The sequence below is a fragment of the Lynx rufus genome, unplaced genomic scaffold (assembly GCF_022079265.1).
Source record: "Lynx rufus isolate CCGP_SWC_20201006 ecotype Redwood Valley unplaced genomic scaffold, mLynRuf1.p SCAF_16, whole genome shotgun sequence".
Taxonomy (NCBI): domain Eukaryota; kingdom Metazoa; phylum Chordata; class Mammalia; order Carnivora; family Felidae; genus Lynx; species Lynx rufus.
Window position 1 is genome coordinate 21,470,148 of NW_025814830.1, and position 17,579 is coordinate 21,487,726.

The following is a 17,579-nucleotide window of genomic DNA, read 5'->3' on the forward strand; positions in this document are numbered from 1 at the left end:
GTGTCACGATATATTCAAAGTGCTGAATGGGAATAATCTGCAGCCAAGAATACTCTATCTATCCAGCAAGGCTATCATTCAGAATAGCAGGAGAGATAAAGAGTTTCTCAGACAAACAAAAACTAAAGGAGTTCTGAACACTAAACCAGCTCTGCAAGAAAATATTAAAGGAAACTCCTTGAATGCAAAGGAGAGACCGAAAGTGACAGACAAGAAAGGATCAGAGAAAATCTCCAGAAACAACAAAACAAATAAAATGCAATAAATACATATCTATCTTTGAATATAAATGGACTTAATGCTCTCATCAAAAGACAAAGGGTGTCAGATGGATTAAAAAGACAAGACCTATCTATACGCTGCCTACAAGAGACTCATTTTACATCTAAAGATACCTGCAGATTGAAAGTGAGGGACTAGAGAAACATTTATCATGCAAATAGATGTCAAAAGAAAGCCAGAGTAGCAATACCTATATTGGACAAACTAGACTTTAAAACAAAGACTGTAAAGAGACAATGAAAGGCATTATTATATAGTCATAAAGGGGACAATCTAATTGGAAGACCTAACAACTGTAAATATTTATGCACCCAACATTTCATAGAACCCAAAGAACATTCTAATTGACTTTTAAAATTTACGAAACTAGTTTTCAGTTTATGATTACAATGAGCCACACACTACTATCGTAGTAAAGAAAATCACTGGTTTTGGTTTGCCAAAAGAAATTTTTTTCTCCAATTCTGAATTGAATATTTCTCTTCATTGTCCCATCTTAAAAATGGATATTTTATTAACAAATCCATTAATGTATGTATTTCATAAAAGATATGCTTAAACCTTTTTCTAGATGAATTAGAAATCTATTTTAGAGCTCATTTCTTTTCTAATAGGGTCAAATATATGTGTCATGATCCTGCTTTTTAATTTTTTTTAGTCCTGTGGCAACTTAATCATATATGAATGTAGATTCAGTTGTAGAATATGAGTTAAAATATACTAATCAAAAAATATATGCAGAACTAAGTAAAATTATTTCAGATTTCCTGATCCTTTTAATGTGTACAGCTTGTTGGTGGTGACATTTTTCTTGCTGGGCACTTGAATTTTAAGGATTTTGTACTTTTCTGCTGTAGCTAAGATTTATGGTTTTATGGTACAGTTCTGATTTGTTGGGTAAGCTACAGCAGAGTTGCAGTCACTATGCTAAAAACCAAAAGAAACAGAGGTGCCATTTATATATTAGCAATATGCCTTACAGTCAACTATTTTATTTCAACTTAAAACAATATGACTAATGAGAAAACTTTAGTTAATGTAAACAGAGTAAGACTTTTATGCCTGAAACATGCTTAACAATAAGAGTAAATGTCTTTCCCTAGGTGTTTTCCACACAGACATTCCATTTTTCCATTTTAACTGCTAAAATAATTTCTATTATTAATAATATAGTATATTAATTATCATAAGTATCAATGGATAGAGGTACACACATAAAGGTACTTGTTTTTCATCCTTGGTAATTACCTGGAAATTGTACTATGCTCATATTGATCTTTTCTACCGTACTAAGTTAAAATACTTATATAAGAATGATGATGTTAAAACAAAGTATATCCTAGAAAATAAACATTTTTAAATAGTGCTCTTAATAAAATGAGTCTAATTAATTGCAATGCCAAACAGTCCACTACACAACTGGTAAATTTCAAATGAGACTGTCAAATACTGTTAACATCTGAGTACCACAGCTCATTAATCAGAAATTCCTTCATTTTTGGTTCCATGATATATTATTCTTATATAATGTTCCCCTTCTCACATACATGAATGAGACAAATGAATCAATAAACAAATTGCTTGGTAGTATTGTATAAATGAAGTTTTATTAGATAGATAACTATTTTTTTTTATTAGAAAGTGAGAACAAGTATAGGAGAGGACCAGAGGGAGAGTGAGAGCAAAAGCAAGAGCGAGAGAGAATCCTAAGCAGGCTCCATGCTCAGTGTGGAGCCCAATGCAGGGCTCAACCCATGACCCTGGGATCATGACCTGAGCCAAAATCAAGAGTATCAAGAGTTACAGACGCTCAACCGACTGAGCCACCCAGGCACCCCTGTATATATTTTTATTCTAGAAGCTTAAGAAGTGACAGATGTAGAAACCAAATCAGCTGTGTCATGAAAGTGAGGTTAAGACACACAAGTTTTAGGTTGTTGTATGCCTTTGCCACTGCCCCCACCCCCTAGATCTACCACTGTCATTCTCTCATTTGAGAAACTAAACCTCAATTGTGGCAAGAGGAACTGGCAACGTATAGACCAGAGTTTTTTTTTCCCATTCCTTCTGGATTAAAATCACTCAGGCTAAACTTTCCCTTCTGTGAAGATACTAATAGTGGATTCATGTTTCCTAATTCCTCTTGCTAAGTATAACTAAAATCCTGGAACTAGGTAGAAAGATCATGTCTGGAGACATTTTCCCCCCAGTTTTACTGAGATATAATTGACACAGAGTTCAAGGTATATAGCATAATAATTTGACTTAAACTGTAAAATGATTACCACAATAAGTTCAGTTAACATCTATAATCTCAAATAGATACATAAAGAAAAAGTTTTCTTGTGATACGAACTCTTAGGATCTAATCTCGTAACTTTCAAATATACCATACAACAGTGTTAATTATAGCCATCATGTTGTATCTTACATCTCTAGCACTTATAACTTATATGTGAGATCATACAGTGTTTTTTAAAAAAAAATATATTCATTTAGGGGCACCTGGGTAGCTCAGTTGGTTAAGTGTCTGACTTCAGCTCAGGTCATGATCTCACAGTTTGTGAGTTCGAGCCCCACATCAGGCTCTGTGCTGACAGCCCAGAGCCTGGAACTTGCTTCAGATTCTGTGTCTCCCTCTCTCTCTGCCCCTTCCCTGCTCATGCTCTCTCTCTGTCTCTCAACAATAAATAAATGTTAAAAAATTAAAAAAAATATTCATTTATTCTGGGGAGGGCACAAGCAGGGGAGGGGCAGAGAGAGGGGGACAAAGGATCTGAAGCAGCTGACAGGCTGACAGCAGCAAGCCCGATGTGGGTCTCCAACTCACGAATTGTGAGATCATGACCTGAGCTAAGTCGAACACTCAACTGACTGAGTCACCCAGGTGCCCCAGATCATGGAGTATTTATCTTTCTGTCTTACTTATTTCATTTAGCATAATGCCCTCAAGGTCCATCCATGTTGCCACAAATGTCAGGCTTTCCTTCTTTTTTTATGGCTGAATAATAGTCAATTTGTGTGTGTGTGTGTGTGTGTGTGTGTGTGTGTGTGTGTACACACACATGCCACAACTTCTTTATCCATTCTCTGTTGATGGACACTTAGATTGTTTTCATATCTTGGGTACTGCACATAATGCTGCTGTATACATAGGGAGCCAATATGTCTTTGACATAGTATTTTAATTTCCTTCAGACATATTCTCAGAAGTGGAATTGCTGGATCATCTGGTAGTTCTATTTTTAATTATTTTCAGGAAACTCCATACTGTTTTCTATAGTGGCTGCACCAATGTACAGTGCTACCAACAGGGCAAGAGGGTTCCCTCTTCTCTATATCCTTACCAGCATTTGTTATCTCTCATCATTTTGATGATGGCCATTCTAACAGGCATGAGGTGATGTCTCATATGCTTTTGATTTGCATTTCCTGATGATTAATTACGTTGAGCACCTTTTCATGTACCTGTTGGTCATTAGTATACCTTTTTTTGGAAAAGTGTCTATTCAGCTCCATTGTCCATTTTAAAATTGGATTACTTGTTATTTTGCTAGTGAGTTGTATGAGTTCTCTCTATATATTGGATATTAACCCCTTATATATGATTTGCAAATATTTTTTTCCCATTCTGAGACTATCTTTTCATTTTGTTGATCACTTCTTTTGAAGCTTTTTAGTTTGATGTAGTCCTATATTTACTTTGTTTAATTTTGATTTTTTTTTGTTTGTACTTTAGGTATCAGACCCAAAAAGCCATTGCCAAGACCCATGTCAAAGAGATTTTTTCCTGTGTTTTCTTCTAGTTTTATGGTTTCCAGTCTTATATTTAAGTTTTAGTCCATTTTGAGTTAATTTTGGTGAGTGTTATAAGACGAGGAGTATAGTTCCATTCTTTCACAAGTGAATAACAAGTGTTCCCAACATCATTTATTGAAAAGATCATTATTTCCTCTGCTAAGTATTCTTGGCTCCCTTGTCAAATGTTAGTTGACCATGTATGTGGGGCTTTATTTCTGGGCTTTCCATTCTGTTCCACTGGTCTATGTGTCTATTTTTATGTCAGTTCCATACTGTTTTGGTTACTATAACTTTATAATATAGCTTTAAGTCAAAAAGTGTGATTCCTCTCACTTTGTCCTTCTTTGGAGACATTTTTGTTTGTCATGACCAGAGGGTGTTAGTGGAACCTAATGGGTTGAGGCCAGAAAGGCTGCTAAACAACCTATAAAAAACAGAACAACACCCACAACAAAAAATTATCTGGCCCAAAATGTCAATAGTGCTAATTTGAGAAATCCTGCCATAGATTATAAAATACACAAATAATATAAAATTTATGAATATTTGGTTAGGATTCCCCCTTTCTACCTACTTGCCTAAATAATATTATCTGCCAGACACTTTATGGCACTGCAAACAAAAAGATGAATTGGGACAAGATTTGATATAGAGAACAAACTGAGGGTTGCTGGAGGGGTTTGGAGTAGGGGGATGGGCTAAGTGGGCAAGGGGCATTAAGGAGTACACTTATTGGGATAAGCACTTGGTATTATATGTAGGGGATAAATCACCAGATTCTACTTCTGAAATCATTATTGCACTATATACTAACTTGGATGTAAATTAAAAAACAAAAATAAATATAAAAAAAGGGAAAATATTTGAAAATTGAGGAGCTTATAATTTAAGGGCAAAAGAGGAGAGGCAAATCTAGATGGCCCTGGGTTCATTTTCTCCTACCTTTTGACAACCTAGTAAGAAGTTGGTTCAGCAGGTCTGAGTTTGATCAATAAAAGAACAAGCTAATAACTGAAGCTTAGTTCCAGAGATTTTTCCTTTCTAAGAAGGCCATTTTCCTTAATCAGGAATTTCTCTTTTCATCTAGACATTCCTCATTTTCTTCCAAGATCTGTAAAAAATACATTCTCTGGACATTTTATCTTCTACTGGAGCATTCTCCATGGTGCATCCCACTACAGTTGATTAAGGTGTGCCTTGCTGTAATATAGTGAGAGGACAGAGGGCCATGTATTCTGCTGTTTCTCTCCCTGTCAGTTATCATTAAACCTCATTGCACTTTTACACTACTTGGTACAAGTGATGAGTGTGTTCATACCTCCTTTGAGAACAAGCAAGGAAGGAAATAATTAAACAAAAAAAGCTGTAATAGAGTTATAAACAAATGTGAAGAAACTAGAAGCTATCAAAGTATAAAAGTATTTCTTTTAGCGAAGTTATTGAATTTACTATCTGAAGTAGCACTTTAGAGGAAAAAAAGATGCTGTCTTTCACCCCCTTAATTAAGTTTATTCCTAGCTATTTTATTGTTTTTGGTGTAATTGTAAATGGAATTGTTTTCTTAATTTCTCTTTCTGTTGTATAGAAATGCAACAGATTTATGTACATTGATTTTGTATTGTTTGACCTTATTGAATTGATATTTATTAGTTCTAGTTGTGGAGTCTTTAGGATTTTCTACATATATTATCAAATCATCTGCAAACAGTGAATATTTTACTTATTCTTTACCAATTGAGATGCCTCTTACTTCTTTTTCTTGTCTTATTGCTGTGGCTAGGATTTCCAGTACTATGTTGAATACAAGTGGAGAGAGTGGAATCCTTTTCTTGTTCCTTATCTTAGGGGAATAGCTCTCAGTTTCCCCCCATTGATTATGATGTTCTCTGTGGGTTTTTCATACATGGCCTTTATTATGTTGAGGTATGTTCCCTTTAACCCTACTTTGTTGAGGGTTTTTTTTTTAAATAATGAATGGATGTTGTACTTTATTAAATGCTTTTCATGTATCTACTGAAATGACCATATGTTATCCTTTCTCATGTTGATGTGATGTGTCACACTGATTGATTTGCAAATAGTAAAACATGCTATACAGGAATAAATCCCAGTTGATTGTGGCGAATGATTTTTTAATGTATTGTTGGATTCAGTTCATCAATATTTTGTTGAGGATTTTTGCATATATGTTCATTAGAGATATTGGACAGTAGTTCTCTTTTTTTGTAGTGCCTTCGCCTGGTTTTGGTGTCAGGGTAATCCTAGCTTTCCCTCCTCTTCTATTTTTTGGAATAGATTGAGAAGAATAGGAATTAACTCTTCTTTAAATGTTTGGTAGAATTCACCTGTGAAGCTTTCTGTTCCTAGACTTCTGTTTGTTGGGAGTTTTGAATCCTGATTCAATTTCATTGCTGGTAATTGGTCTGTTCAAATTTTCTGTTTCTTCCTGCTTCAGATTTGGGAGATTATAGGTTTCTAGGAATTTATCAATTTCTTCAAGGTTGTCCAGTTTGTGATATAATTTTTCATAATATTCTATTACAATCCCTTGTATTTCTGTGATGCTGGTTATTATTTCTTCTGTTTTATTTCTTATTTTGTTTATTTGAGTTCTCTTTTTCTTGATTAGTATGGCTAAATGTTCATCAATTCTGTTGATTTTTTCAGAGTACCAGCTCCTGAATTTCATTGACATGTTGTATTTCACTTTTAGTTTCTATTTCATTTGTTTCTGCTCTAATCTATTATTTCCTTCAACTAGTTTTGGGTTTTGTTTGCTATTTTTTTTCTGGCAACTTTAGGTGTTGATAGGTTTAAGATTTTTCTTGTTTCTTGAGGTAGAACTGTATTGCTATAAACCTCCCTGATTGGGTTGTGTTTTCATTTTCATTTTTTTCCCCATGTATTTGGATTTCCTCTTTTATTTCTTGGTTGACCCATTCATTGTTTGGTAGCATGTTATTTAACTTCCATGGGTTTGTGTTCTTTCAGATTTTTTTCTTGTGGTTGATTTCTAGTTTCATAGTGCTGTGGTTAGAAAAGATACATTGTATGACTTCAATCTTTCTAAATTTGTTGAGACTTGTTTTGGGGCCTAATATGTGATCTATTCTGGAGAATGTTCCATGTGCACTTGAAGGAATGTGTATTCTGCTGTTTTAGGATGGATTGTTCTAAATATATCTGTTAGATCCATTTGATCCAGTGTATCATTCAAAGCCACTGTTTCCCTGTTGATTTTCTGTTTGGATGATCTGTCCAATGTTTTAAGTGGGGTGTTCAAGTCCCCTAAAATTATTGTATTACTATCAATTACTTGCTTTATGTTTGTTATTAGCTGATTTATGTATTTAGGTGCTCTCATTTTGAGTGCACTAATATTTATAATTGTTTCAACGTCTTGTTGGATTGTTCCCTTTATGATTATATACTGTCCTTCTTTGTCTCCTATTAACTGTCTTTGTTTTGAAGTCTATTTTGGTGTTTGTACTGAGTCTCTTCTAGGCATCATATAGGTGGGTCTTGCTTTTTTATCCATTCGGTCACCTTATGTCTTTTGATTGGAGTGCTTAGTCCATTTACATTCAAAGTAATTATTGATAAGTATGTACTTTTTGTCATTTTGTTACTTGTTTTATGGTTGTTCTGGTAGTTCTTCTCTGTTCTTTTTTTCGCTTGCCCTCTTCTCTCATGGTTTGTTGGCTTTCTTTAGTGATATATTTGGAAACCTTTCTCTTTATTTTTTTTGCATATCTATTACTGGTTTTTGATTTGTGGTTACCATTAGTTTCATATATAACATTTTAGGTATATAGCAGGCTACATTAAGTTGATGGTCACTTAAGTTTGAATCCATTCTTTATTCTTTTCCCTTCACATTTTAGGTATATGGTATCATATTTCAAATCCTTTTATTTTCTGAATCCTTTGACTGATTTTTATAGATATTCTTAATTTTACTGCCTTTATGCTTCCTTCTTTTCTTACTCTTACTTATGGTCTTTCCTTTCCACTCAAAGAATCCCCTTTAACATTTCTTATAGAGCTGTTTTAGTGTCATGAATTCCTTTAATTTATGTTTGTCTCGGGAAAGTATCTCTCCTTCTATTCTGAATGAGAGCCTTGCTGGACTTTTCTTTCAGCAGTTTGAATATATCATGCCACTCCCTTCTGGCCTATAATGTTTCTGCTGTAAAATCAGCTGATAGCCTTATGGGGTTTACCTTGTATATAACTGTTTTATTTCCCCATTCTGCTTTAAAAATTATCTTTATTGCTACTCTTTGCCATTTTAACTACCATATGTCTTAGTGTGGACCTCCATGGGTTGAGGGCACTCTGTGCCTCATGGATGTGCATTTCGGTTTCCTTCCCTAGATTTCTGAAGTTTTCAGATGTTATTTCTTCAAATACATTTTCTGCCCCCTTTTCTCTCTCCTCCCTTTTCGAATGTTATTATTCTTAATGATGTCCTATGGTTCCCTAAGTCTCTTTTCATTTATTATTGTTATTTTTTCTCTCTTCTGTTCAGCATGCTTTCCATTACCATGTCCTTTAGGTCACTGATACATTCTTCTGCTTCATTCCCTCTAGTGTATTTTTCATTTCAGTTATTGAATTCTTCATGTCTGATTGGTTCTTTTTCATATTTTTTAAGCCTCTTTGTTAAGTGTCTCACTGAGAACCTCCAGGCTTTTCTCCAGTTCAGTGAATACCTTCATGACCACTACTTTAAATGACCTATCAGGCATATAACTTATCTCTGTTTGCTTCAGTTTTCTTGCTGTGATTATGTCCTGTTCTTTTATCTGGGATATGTTCTCCTGTCTCCTTATTTTGTCTAAATATCTGAGTCTGTTTCTATGTGTTAGCAAAGTCAGCTATAGCTCCTGCCTTGAAAGTAGTGGCCGTAGGAAGAAGAGATCCTGTAGGGTCTTGCATTGCAATGTCTCCTGTTCACCAGAACCTGGCACTTCAGGGGTGTCTTCTGTATGTGCTGTGTGCACCTACTGTTGTGGCTAAGCTGCATTTGCTTTCAATCCAGTTGTCTGAAATGGTTTTTTGTTTTGTTTTTTGTTTTTTTTTTTGCCTGTTGTGGGCAGGTTTTAGTCCTGTGTTGTTAGTCGGCCAGTTTGGGGTTGCCTTGGCCTTGAGTTGAGTCATAGCTGGTGTTTGCCAGAGACGGAGTAGCAGCAAACTACCCAGCACTTTCCCTGTGTTGTCCCCTGAGAAGCTTTGGGTGGTGGGTGGGGCCTGCAGCCAGACCAGCTATCTGTCCTTAGCTTACTGCTGGGGCCATAGCTGGACTGGTATGCGTGGTTATCTTTCTTTCTACCAGGGGCAGGAGTCACTTTATAGAGTGGTGCTGGCCTGTCGAGGCTGCTTGCATACTGTCAGGCTTGTGGCACCACTTTGGATGGATTCTGGACAAGGTGGGGTGGATTCACAGTAGAACGCGGGGGTGGGGCACACTGTTAGCAAGCTAGGTGGGGTATGTTGGTGCTTTCCTGTTTTGCATGGGTATCTGTGTATCTAGGTTGGGGAAATTGAGGGAAATGGTGTACACCAGCTTCACTGTTCCTGGAGAAGTCTCCCAATGATTTCTGCCCCTCCAGGTTATACTCTGAGATTAGTAACAAATGTTTCTCCCATATACCCAATGCATTTTGAAACTTGCTTCTATGCCGTATCCCCTTGGGCTGTTTGTGCTCTCTCCTCAAGGGTGGGGGACTCAATTTCCCACTGCCCTGCTGGCTCTTCTAGAGCTCAATGTGCTGTGTTTTTTGTTTTTGTTGTTATTTATTTATTTTTTTTTGAGAGAGAGAGAGAGAGACAGTACAAGTGAGGGAGAGGCAGAGGCAGAGAGAGAGAGAACATCCCAAGCAGGCTCCACACTCAGCACAGAGCCAGACAGGGCTTGACATGGGGCTTGATCTCATGACTGTGACAGCACAACCTGAACCGAAATCAGGAATCAGATGTTTAACCGACTGAGCCACCCAGGTGCCTCAAATGCACTGTCTCTTAAACTCTCCTATTATTAACCACTTTTAACACAACAGATAGTTATGTTCAACAAATAGTTAGAAATGATGAAAGTTATAGGTCCCCGAATCTGCTGATTTTTAAACTGCCAGATGTGAAGCCCCAATGACTGCAAGAGTTTGTGAAATTATGTCCCTCTGTTTTTCAAAGCCACGTTATGGGGATTAGTCTTCTGTGCCTGGGGTGCTTGGTGTGAGTGAATGTTTCTTTCCCTTCTCTGAGCTGCTGGGTCCCTCCTTCCTAAAGCCAGTCCTGCAGGTCCATTTAGCTCCAGACCACATCTCTGTCCTTCCTACCCTCTTGGATGTGACCTCTTCTGTACATTTAGCTGTGGAGAGTCTGTTCTGCCAGTCTTTGGGTTATCTTCTGGATTATTTACATTGATGTGGGGATTATCTACTTGTATCCTTGGGACAAGCTGAGCCCAGGATCATCCTATTCTGCCATTTTCCCTACAAGTTCTCTATCCATTCATCTGTTAATCTACACTTGGGTTGCTTTCACCTTTTGGCTATTGTGAATCAAGCTGCTATGAACATGGGTTTACAAATATATTTTGGAGACCTTGTTTAAAATTCTTTTGGGTATGTACCCAGAAGTGAGACTGCTGGATCATATAGTAAATTCTGTTTAATTTTGTGAGAACTGTCATTCTGTCTTACATAGCGGCTGCACCATTTACATTATTGTCATGTCTGTCTGTTCAGACCGCTATAAAAAAAATGCCATAGGCTAGGTAGCTTATAAACAACAGTAATATATTTTGCACTGTTCTGGAGGTTGGGAAGTCAGAGATCAAGAAACTAGCATGATTGTATTCTGGTGAGAGTCTGCTTCCTGGTTCATAGTCAGAGCCTTCTTGCTGTGTCCTCACATGATGGGAAGGGGGAGGCAATTCTCCAGAGCTTCTTTTATAAGGGCATTAATCACTTTCCAAAGGCCCCATCTTCTAATACCCTGGATATTAGGATTTCCACAGGAATTTTGGGGGAATATAAATTTCTGCCTATAGCATATGACTAGTATACAGGGTTCTATTTCTCTGCATCCTTACCAATGCTTGTTACTTTCTGCTTTTTTGTTTGGTTAGTAGTCATCCTAATAAGTGTGAGGTAGAATCTCATTATGGTTTTGATTTGTATTTCTCCAATGATCAGTTTTATTGAACATCTTTTCAAGTATTATTAATCATTGGTATATCTTTTATGGAGAGTTATCTACCCAAGTTTTGTCCATTTTTGAATTGTTTTTGTTTTTGTTGTTGAGCACTGCCACAGATTTAAGATTTCTGTCTGAGGTAATAACTGATTCTAAGTGCTTTCCTATTATATTTCATTTAATAGTTACAACTGCATAGCAGCCTTTGAAATAACTATCCATTCACAGGGTAGAGTGTGAGAAGAATTAATGCTAGGAGAACCTTAAAGAATATCAATTAGCTTGTGAAACATAGCAGACATTTAAAAAATTGATTACAAGGTTTGAATCTGTATATTTTTGTTCTTAACATTCAGTTTTTGAATCTGAGAACTAAGCCTGAGTTGGCCAATGTTACGGAATAATTTTTTTCTGTTTTCCATTTTAAGAAGTCTTTAGAACACTAGTGTCTCCTTTCTTAAACTACTTGAGTGTATTAAATGATATCTTCCTAGGTGAGAAAGATAGTTTAACTCTTTTTTTTTTTTTTTAAAGATTTTTTTTTTCAACGTTTATTTATTTTTGGGACAGAGAGAGGCAGAGCATGAACGGGGGAGGGGCAGAGAGAGAGGGAGACACAGAATCGGAAACAGGCTCCAGGCTCTGAGCCATCAGCCCAGAGCCTGACGCGGGGCTCGAACTCACGGACTGCGAGATCGTGACCTGGCTGAAGTCGGGCACTTAACCGACTGCGCCACCCAGGCGCCCCGATAATTTAACTCTTTAAAAAAATTTTTTTAAATGTTTATTTTTGAGAGAGACAGAGTGCGAGCAGAAGAGGGGTAGAGAGAGGGAGACACAGAATCTGAAGCAGGCTCCAGGCCTTGAGCTGTCAGCACAGAGCCCGATGCAGGGCTTGAACTCACAAACTGTGAGATCATGACCTGAGCCAAAGTCGGACGCTCAACTGCCTGAGCCACCCAGGCATCCCAAGATAATTTAACTCTTAATAACAAACACCCATTCCATCTCATCTACTAAATTATTCATATATCACTAAAATAAATTCTAAAATATTTACAGATTAAAGAATAAGTACTTCTTACTACCTACTTTAATATAAAGGAATAACAATAGTCACATAATATTTGGCAGAGTGTACTATTTGGTTCCTAGTGTTTAGCCTATGAATATTGGGTTTTCCAACCTACGAATGTAACTAAACCATTCTTTTTGTTTTTTTACATAGAATGCCTGTTCTATGTATTATTGAAAAACTTTCAAAAGTATTTTTGCTTACATGGAAAAAGTTTAAGGATACCAAAATTAATATAGTAAAAACACATTTAATAAAACAATCTGGTCATACATTTTAATTTAATTATTTTAATTCTTTGGTTAAAATACCTGAATTTACTATAGTCTTAACTGTTGAAAATGTAATTTCTTTGTCTTAAATGAAGAATGTTAGAAATATTAGAAATTTTAAGGTACATCTATTATCTTCTTCAGAATGTATTAGGAAAATGGAAATCTACGTTCATTAAATCAAGGAAAAAAGAAATGCAAAAGCAGAATACCAGAATCATAACATTTCCTTGTTTTACTGAGAATTTTTCTCTTCTTCCTTATGTACCAATATATGTACTATTATGATACTAGAGTGCTTTTTAAAATTTTTTTAAAAATGTTTATTTATTTTTGAGAAAGACAGAGCATGAGCAGGCGAAGGGCAGAGAGAGAGGGAGACACAGAATCTGAAGCAGGCTCCAGGCTCCAAGCTGTCAGCACAGAGCCTGATGCAAGGCTCGAACTCACGAACCAGGAGATCGTGACCTGAGCCCAAGTCGGATGCTTAACCAACTGAGCCACCCAGGCGCCCCACTAGAGTGCTTTTTTAATTCTTATGTATTTACATTTTAAAAGCTTTATGCACTATATATAGCTGAAAGGAAATTTTATGCCCAGTATTACAAATCAGAACATCCATGTACAATGCTTTGTACAATGCCTGGTCAGAGTAAGTACTAATCACTGTTGGCTATTATTATTACTGAAGAGTATCCTCAAGTCCTAAGGACATAAAAGATAGTAACAATGTCCCTTAGAAACAACATCAAGCAGTTTGTTAGAATCACTGGTCAATTTGACACATCTCTGAAGGCAAGGGAAATAAAAGCAAAAATGAACTACTGTAACCTCATCAAGATAAAAAGCTTCTGCGCAGCAAGGGAAAAGGCAACCAATGGAATGGGAGAAGATATTTGCAAATGACATATTGGATAAAGGGTTCATGTCCAAAATCTATAAAGAACTTACCCAAACTCAACACCCGAAAAACAAATAACCAGTGTAGAAATGGGCAGAAGACATGAATAGACACTTTTCTAAAGAAGACATCCAGATGGCCAACAGACACATGAAAAGATGCTCAACATCACTCATCATCAGGAAAATACAAATCAAAACCACATTGAGATACGACCTCATGGCTAAAATTAACAACTCAGGCAACAACAGATGCTGGCAAGGATGTGGAGAAACAGGAACTGGTGGGAATGCAAACTAGTGCAGCCAGTCTGGAAAGCAGTACAGAGGGTCCTCAAAAAATTAAAAATAGAATATCCAAGGGATACAGGAGTGCTGATGCATAGGGGCACATGTACCCCAATGTTTATAGCAGTGCTCTCAACAATAGCAAAATTATGGAAAGAGCCTAAATGTCCATCAACTGATGAATGGATAAAGAAGATGTGGCTTATATATACAATGGAATACTCTTGGCAATGAGAAAGAATGAAATCCTGACATTTGCAACAACATGGATGGAACTGGAGGGTATTACGCTAAGTGAAATAAGTCAGAAAAAGACAGATATATGTTTTCACTCCTATGTGGAATTGTAGAAACTTAACAGAAGACCATGGGAGAGGGGAAGGGGAAAAATAGCTTCAAACAGAGAGGGAGGCAAACCACAAGGGACTCTTAGATACAGAGAACAAAGTGAGGGTTGATGGTGGGGGGTAGAGGGGCAGGGTGAAAACGGGTGATAGGTATTGAGGAGGGCACTTGTTGGGATGAGCACTGGGTGTTGTATGTAAGTGATGAATCATAGGAATCTACGCCTAAAATCAAGAGCATACTGTATACATTGTATGTTAGGTAACTTGACATATATATATATGTCAATTCACGTCTGCTGGCCATTTCTTCATTGGATTACTTGTTTTTGAGGTGTTGAGTTTGAGAAGTTCCTTATAGATTTTGGATACTAACCCTTTATCTGATATGTCATTTGTAAATACCTTCTCTCATTCTGTCAGTTGCCTTTTAGCTTTGTTGATTGTTTCCTTTGCTGTGTAGAAGTTTTTATCTTGATGAAGTCCCAATAGTTTATTTTTGCTTTTATTTCCCTTGCCTCTGGAGACATGTCAGGTAAGAAGCTGCTGCAGCCAAGGTCAAAAAGGTTGCTGCCTCTTTTCTCCTCTAGGATTTTGGTGGTTTCCTGTCTTACATTTAGGTCTTTCATCCATTTTGAGTTTATTTTTGTGCATGGTGTAAGAAAGTGGTCCAAGTTCATTCTTCTGCATGTCACTGTCCAGTTTTCCCAACACAATTTGCTGAAGAGACTGTCTTTTTTCTACTGGATACTCTTTCCTGCTTTGTTGAAGATTAGTTGGTCATCTATATATGTCCATTACTGGGTTCTCTATTCTGTTCCATTGATCTATGTGTCTGTTTTTGTGCCAGTACCATACTGTCTTTATGATTACAGCTTTGTAATACAGCTTAAAGTCCAGAATTGTGATGCTTCCAGCTTTGGTTTTCTTTTCCAGGATTGCTTTGTCTATTCAGGGTCTTTTCTGGTTTCAAACAGATTTTAGGATTGTTTGTTCTAGTCTGTGAAGAATGCTGGTGTTATTTTGACAGAGATTGTATTGAATATGTAGATTGCTTTGGGTAGTATTGACATTTTAACAATATTTGTTCTTTCAATCCATGAGCATGGAATGTTTTTCCATTTCTTCATGTGTTCTTCAGTTTCTTTCATAAGCTTTCTATAGTTTTCAGCATACACATCTTTTACCTCTTTGGATAGGTTTATTCCTAGGTCATTTATGTTTTTTGGTGCAATTGTAAACGGGATCGATTCCTTACTTTCTGTTTCTGCTGCTTCATTATTGATGTATAGAAATGCAACCGATTTCTGTACATTGATTTTATAGCCTGTGACTTTGCTGAATTCATGTATCAGTTCTAGCAGTTTTTTGGTGGAGTCTTTCAGGTTTGCCATGTAGAGTATCATGTCATCTGCAAGGAGTGATAGTTTGACTTCTTTTTTCCCAATTTGGATGCCTTTTATTTCTTTTTGTTGTCTGATTGCCGAGGCTAGGACTTCCAGTTCAATATCACTCATCAACAGGGAAATACAAATCAAAACCACACTGAGAAACCACCTCACACCTGTCAGAATGGCTGAAATTAACAACTCAGGAAACAACAGATGTTGGTAAGGATTGAGAGAAAGGGGAACCCTTCTGCACTATTGGGGGGAATGCAAACTGGTGCAGCCATTCTGGAAAACACTATGGAGATTCCTCAAAAAATTAAAAATAGTACTACCCTATGATACAGCAACGGTACTACTAGGTATTTATCCAAAGCATACAAAAATGCTGATTTGAAGGGATACATGCATCCCAATGTTTATGGCAGCAGTACCAACAATAGCCTAATTACAAAAAAAGCCCAAATGTCCCATCGACTGATGAATTGATAGAGAAGATACGGTATGTATGTGTGTGTGTGTGTGTGTGTGTGTGTATATATATATATATATATAATGGAATACTACTCAGCAAGCAAAAAGAAATGCAATCTTTCCATTTGCAACCACATGGATAGAACTGGAGTGTATTATGCTAAGAGAAGTAAGTCAGGCAGGGAAAGACAAATGTACAATTTCACTCATATGTGGAATCTGAGAAACACAACAGATGAACGTAGGGGAAGGGAAGGAAAAATATGTTAACAACAGAGAGGGAGGCAAACCATAAGAGACTGTAAAATACAGAGAACAAACTGTGGGTTTCTGGAGAGGAGGTGGGTGGAAGGATTGATGGGCATTAAGGAGGGCACTTGTTGGGATGAGCACTGGGTGTTATATGTAAGTGATGAATCACTGGGTTCTACTCCTGAAACCAATACTACACTGAATGTTAATTAACTTGACTTTATAAATACATTATAAGAAAGAAAAATAAAAGAATGTGTATGTTTTGTAGTTAGTGCTGAGTTTAAGTCCAGCTCTACTAGTTAAGAGCTGACTGAAACAGCTAAATTACTTGAGCTCCCGGAGCCTCAGCATCCTCAGGTGTAGACTGAGGGCTGCTATGCAAGGGTGCTGTGAAATTCAATGAGATACCATAGAGTGAGTCTGCAATAGTGGCCAGCACAAAGTAGAGGCTTTATAATAATAAACACAGATCTATTAATTTTAATTCAGTTTTTTCAATAGTTTATACTACTTTATGTTAGATGAAGAAATTGTTTTTGCAAGCAGTTATGAACTGCCAGTATAATCTATTTTGGTTAAGCTTTCTGTTCAAGTTTTCTGTCTCAAATCTTATTTTAAAGAAATATAAATCCTTGAACTGGTTTTATGTTAGCATTTCAACCAATACTTGGGTGTCCTAGAAAGGGCAAAGCACATAAAGACAAAATTAGGTATAGAACCAGTCTTTAATGAGTCTATAGTCTAATGTGAGATAAGACAGATATATAACTATTGACACAAGGTAGAGTGTGGTAGGTGTTATAAGAGAGGTACACCATCAAGTTCTACTGACGTTTGGTGGGAAGAGAGTTTATTTCCAGTTTTTGAAGGAGGGTTAGTGAAAGGCTGATTGCCCAAGTTATACTTACTTCATTAAATGAAATAAGTACATCTTTTTTTCATGTGTTCTGGAACAGCTTACCTAGCAATTAAATTATCTACATGTTAAAACTCAAACAGAATTAACTGATAAAAGATAAAACCAACTGGTCCCAGGAACTTTTTTGTAGTTTGATATGTATCTGAACTAAAACACAGATAAGTAATTTGTTCAAATTGTCTATATCCTTATATAAATCTTGACTAACAATGATGTATTAAAGTATTTGTTTTTAGTCGTGTTTGTCAATTTCTCCGTGAATTTTATTAAACAGCTTTTGTTTTATGGAATGTTTCTATGCTGAAGCAGTATTATAATTGAGAGTCTTAAGTGTGTATAATTAGCTAAAAAGGAAACTCATTCTTTTATATTTCATTT

General features: G+C 36.4%; 1 protein-coding gene across 2 annotated transcripts in view; it reads right to left on the reverse strand.

Annotated features, from left to right (window-relative positions):
- ITFG1 (integrin alpha FG-GAP repeat containing 1) overlaps window positions 1-17,579 on the reverse strand; it is a 349,315-nt gene that overhangs the window by 46,064 nt on the left and 285,672 nt on the right. The gene's annotated exons all lie outside the window — the stretch shown is intronic.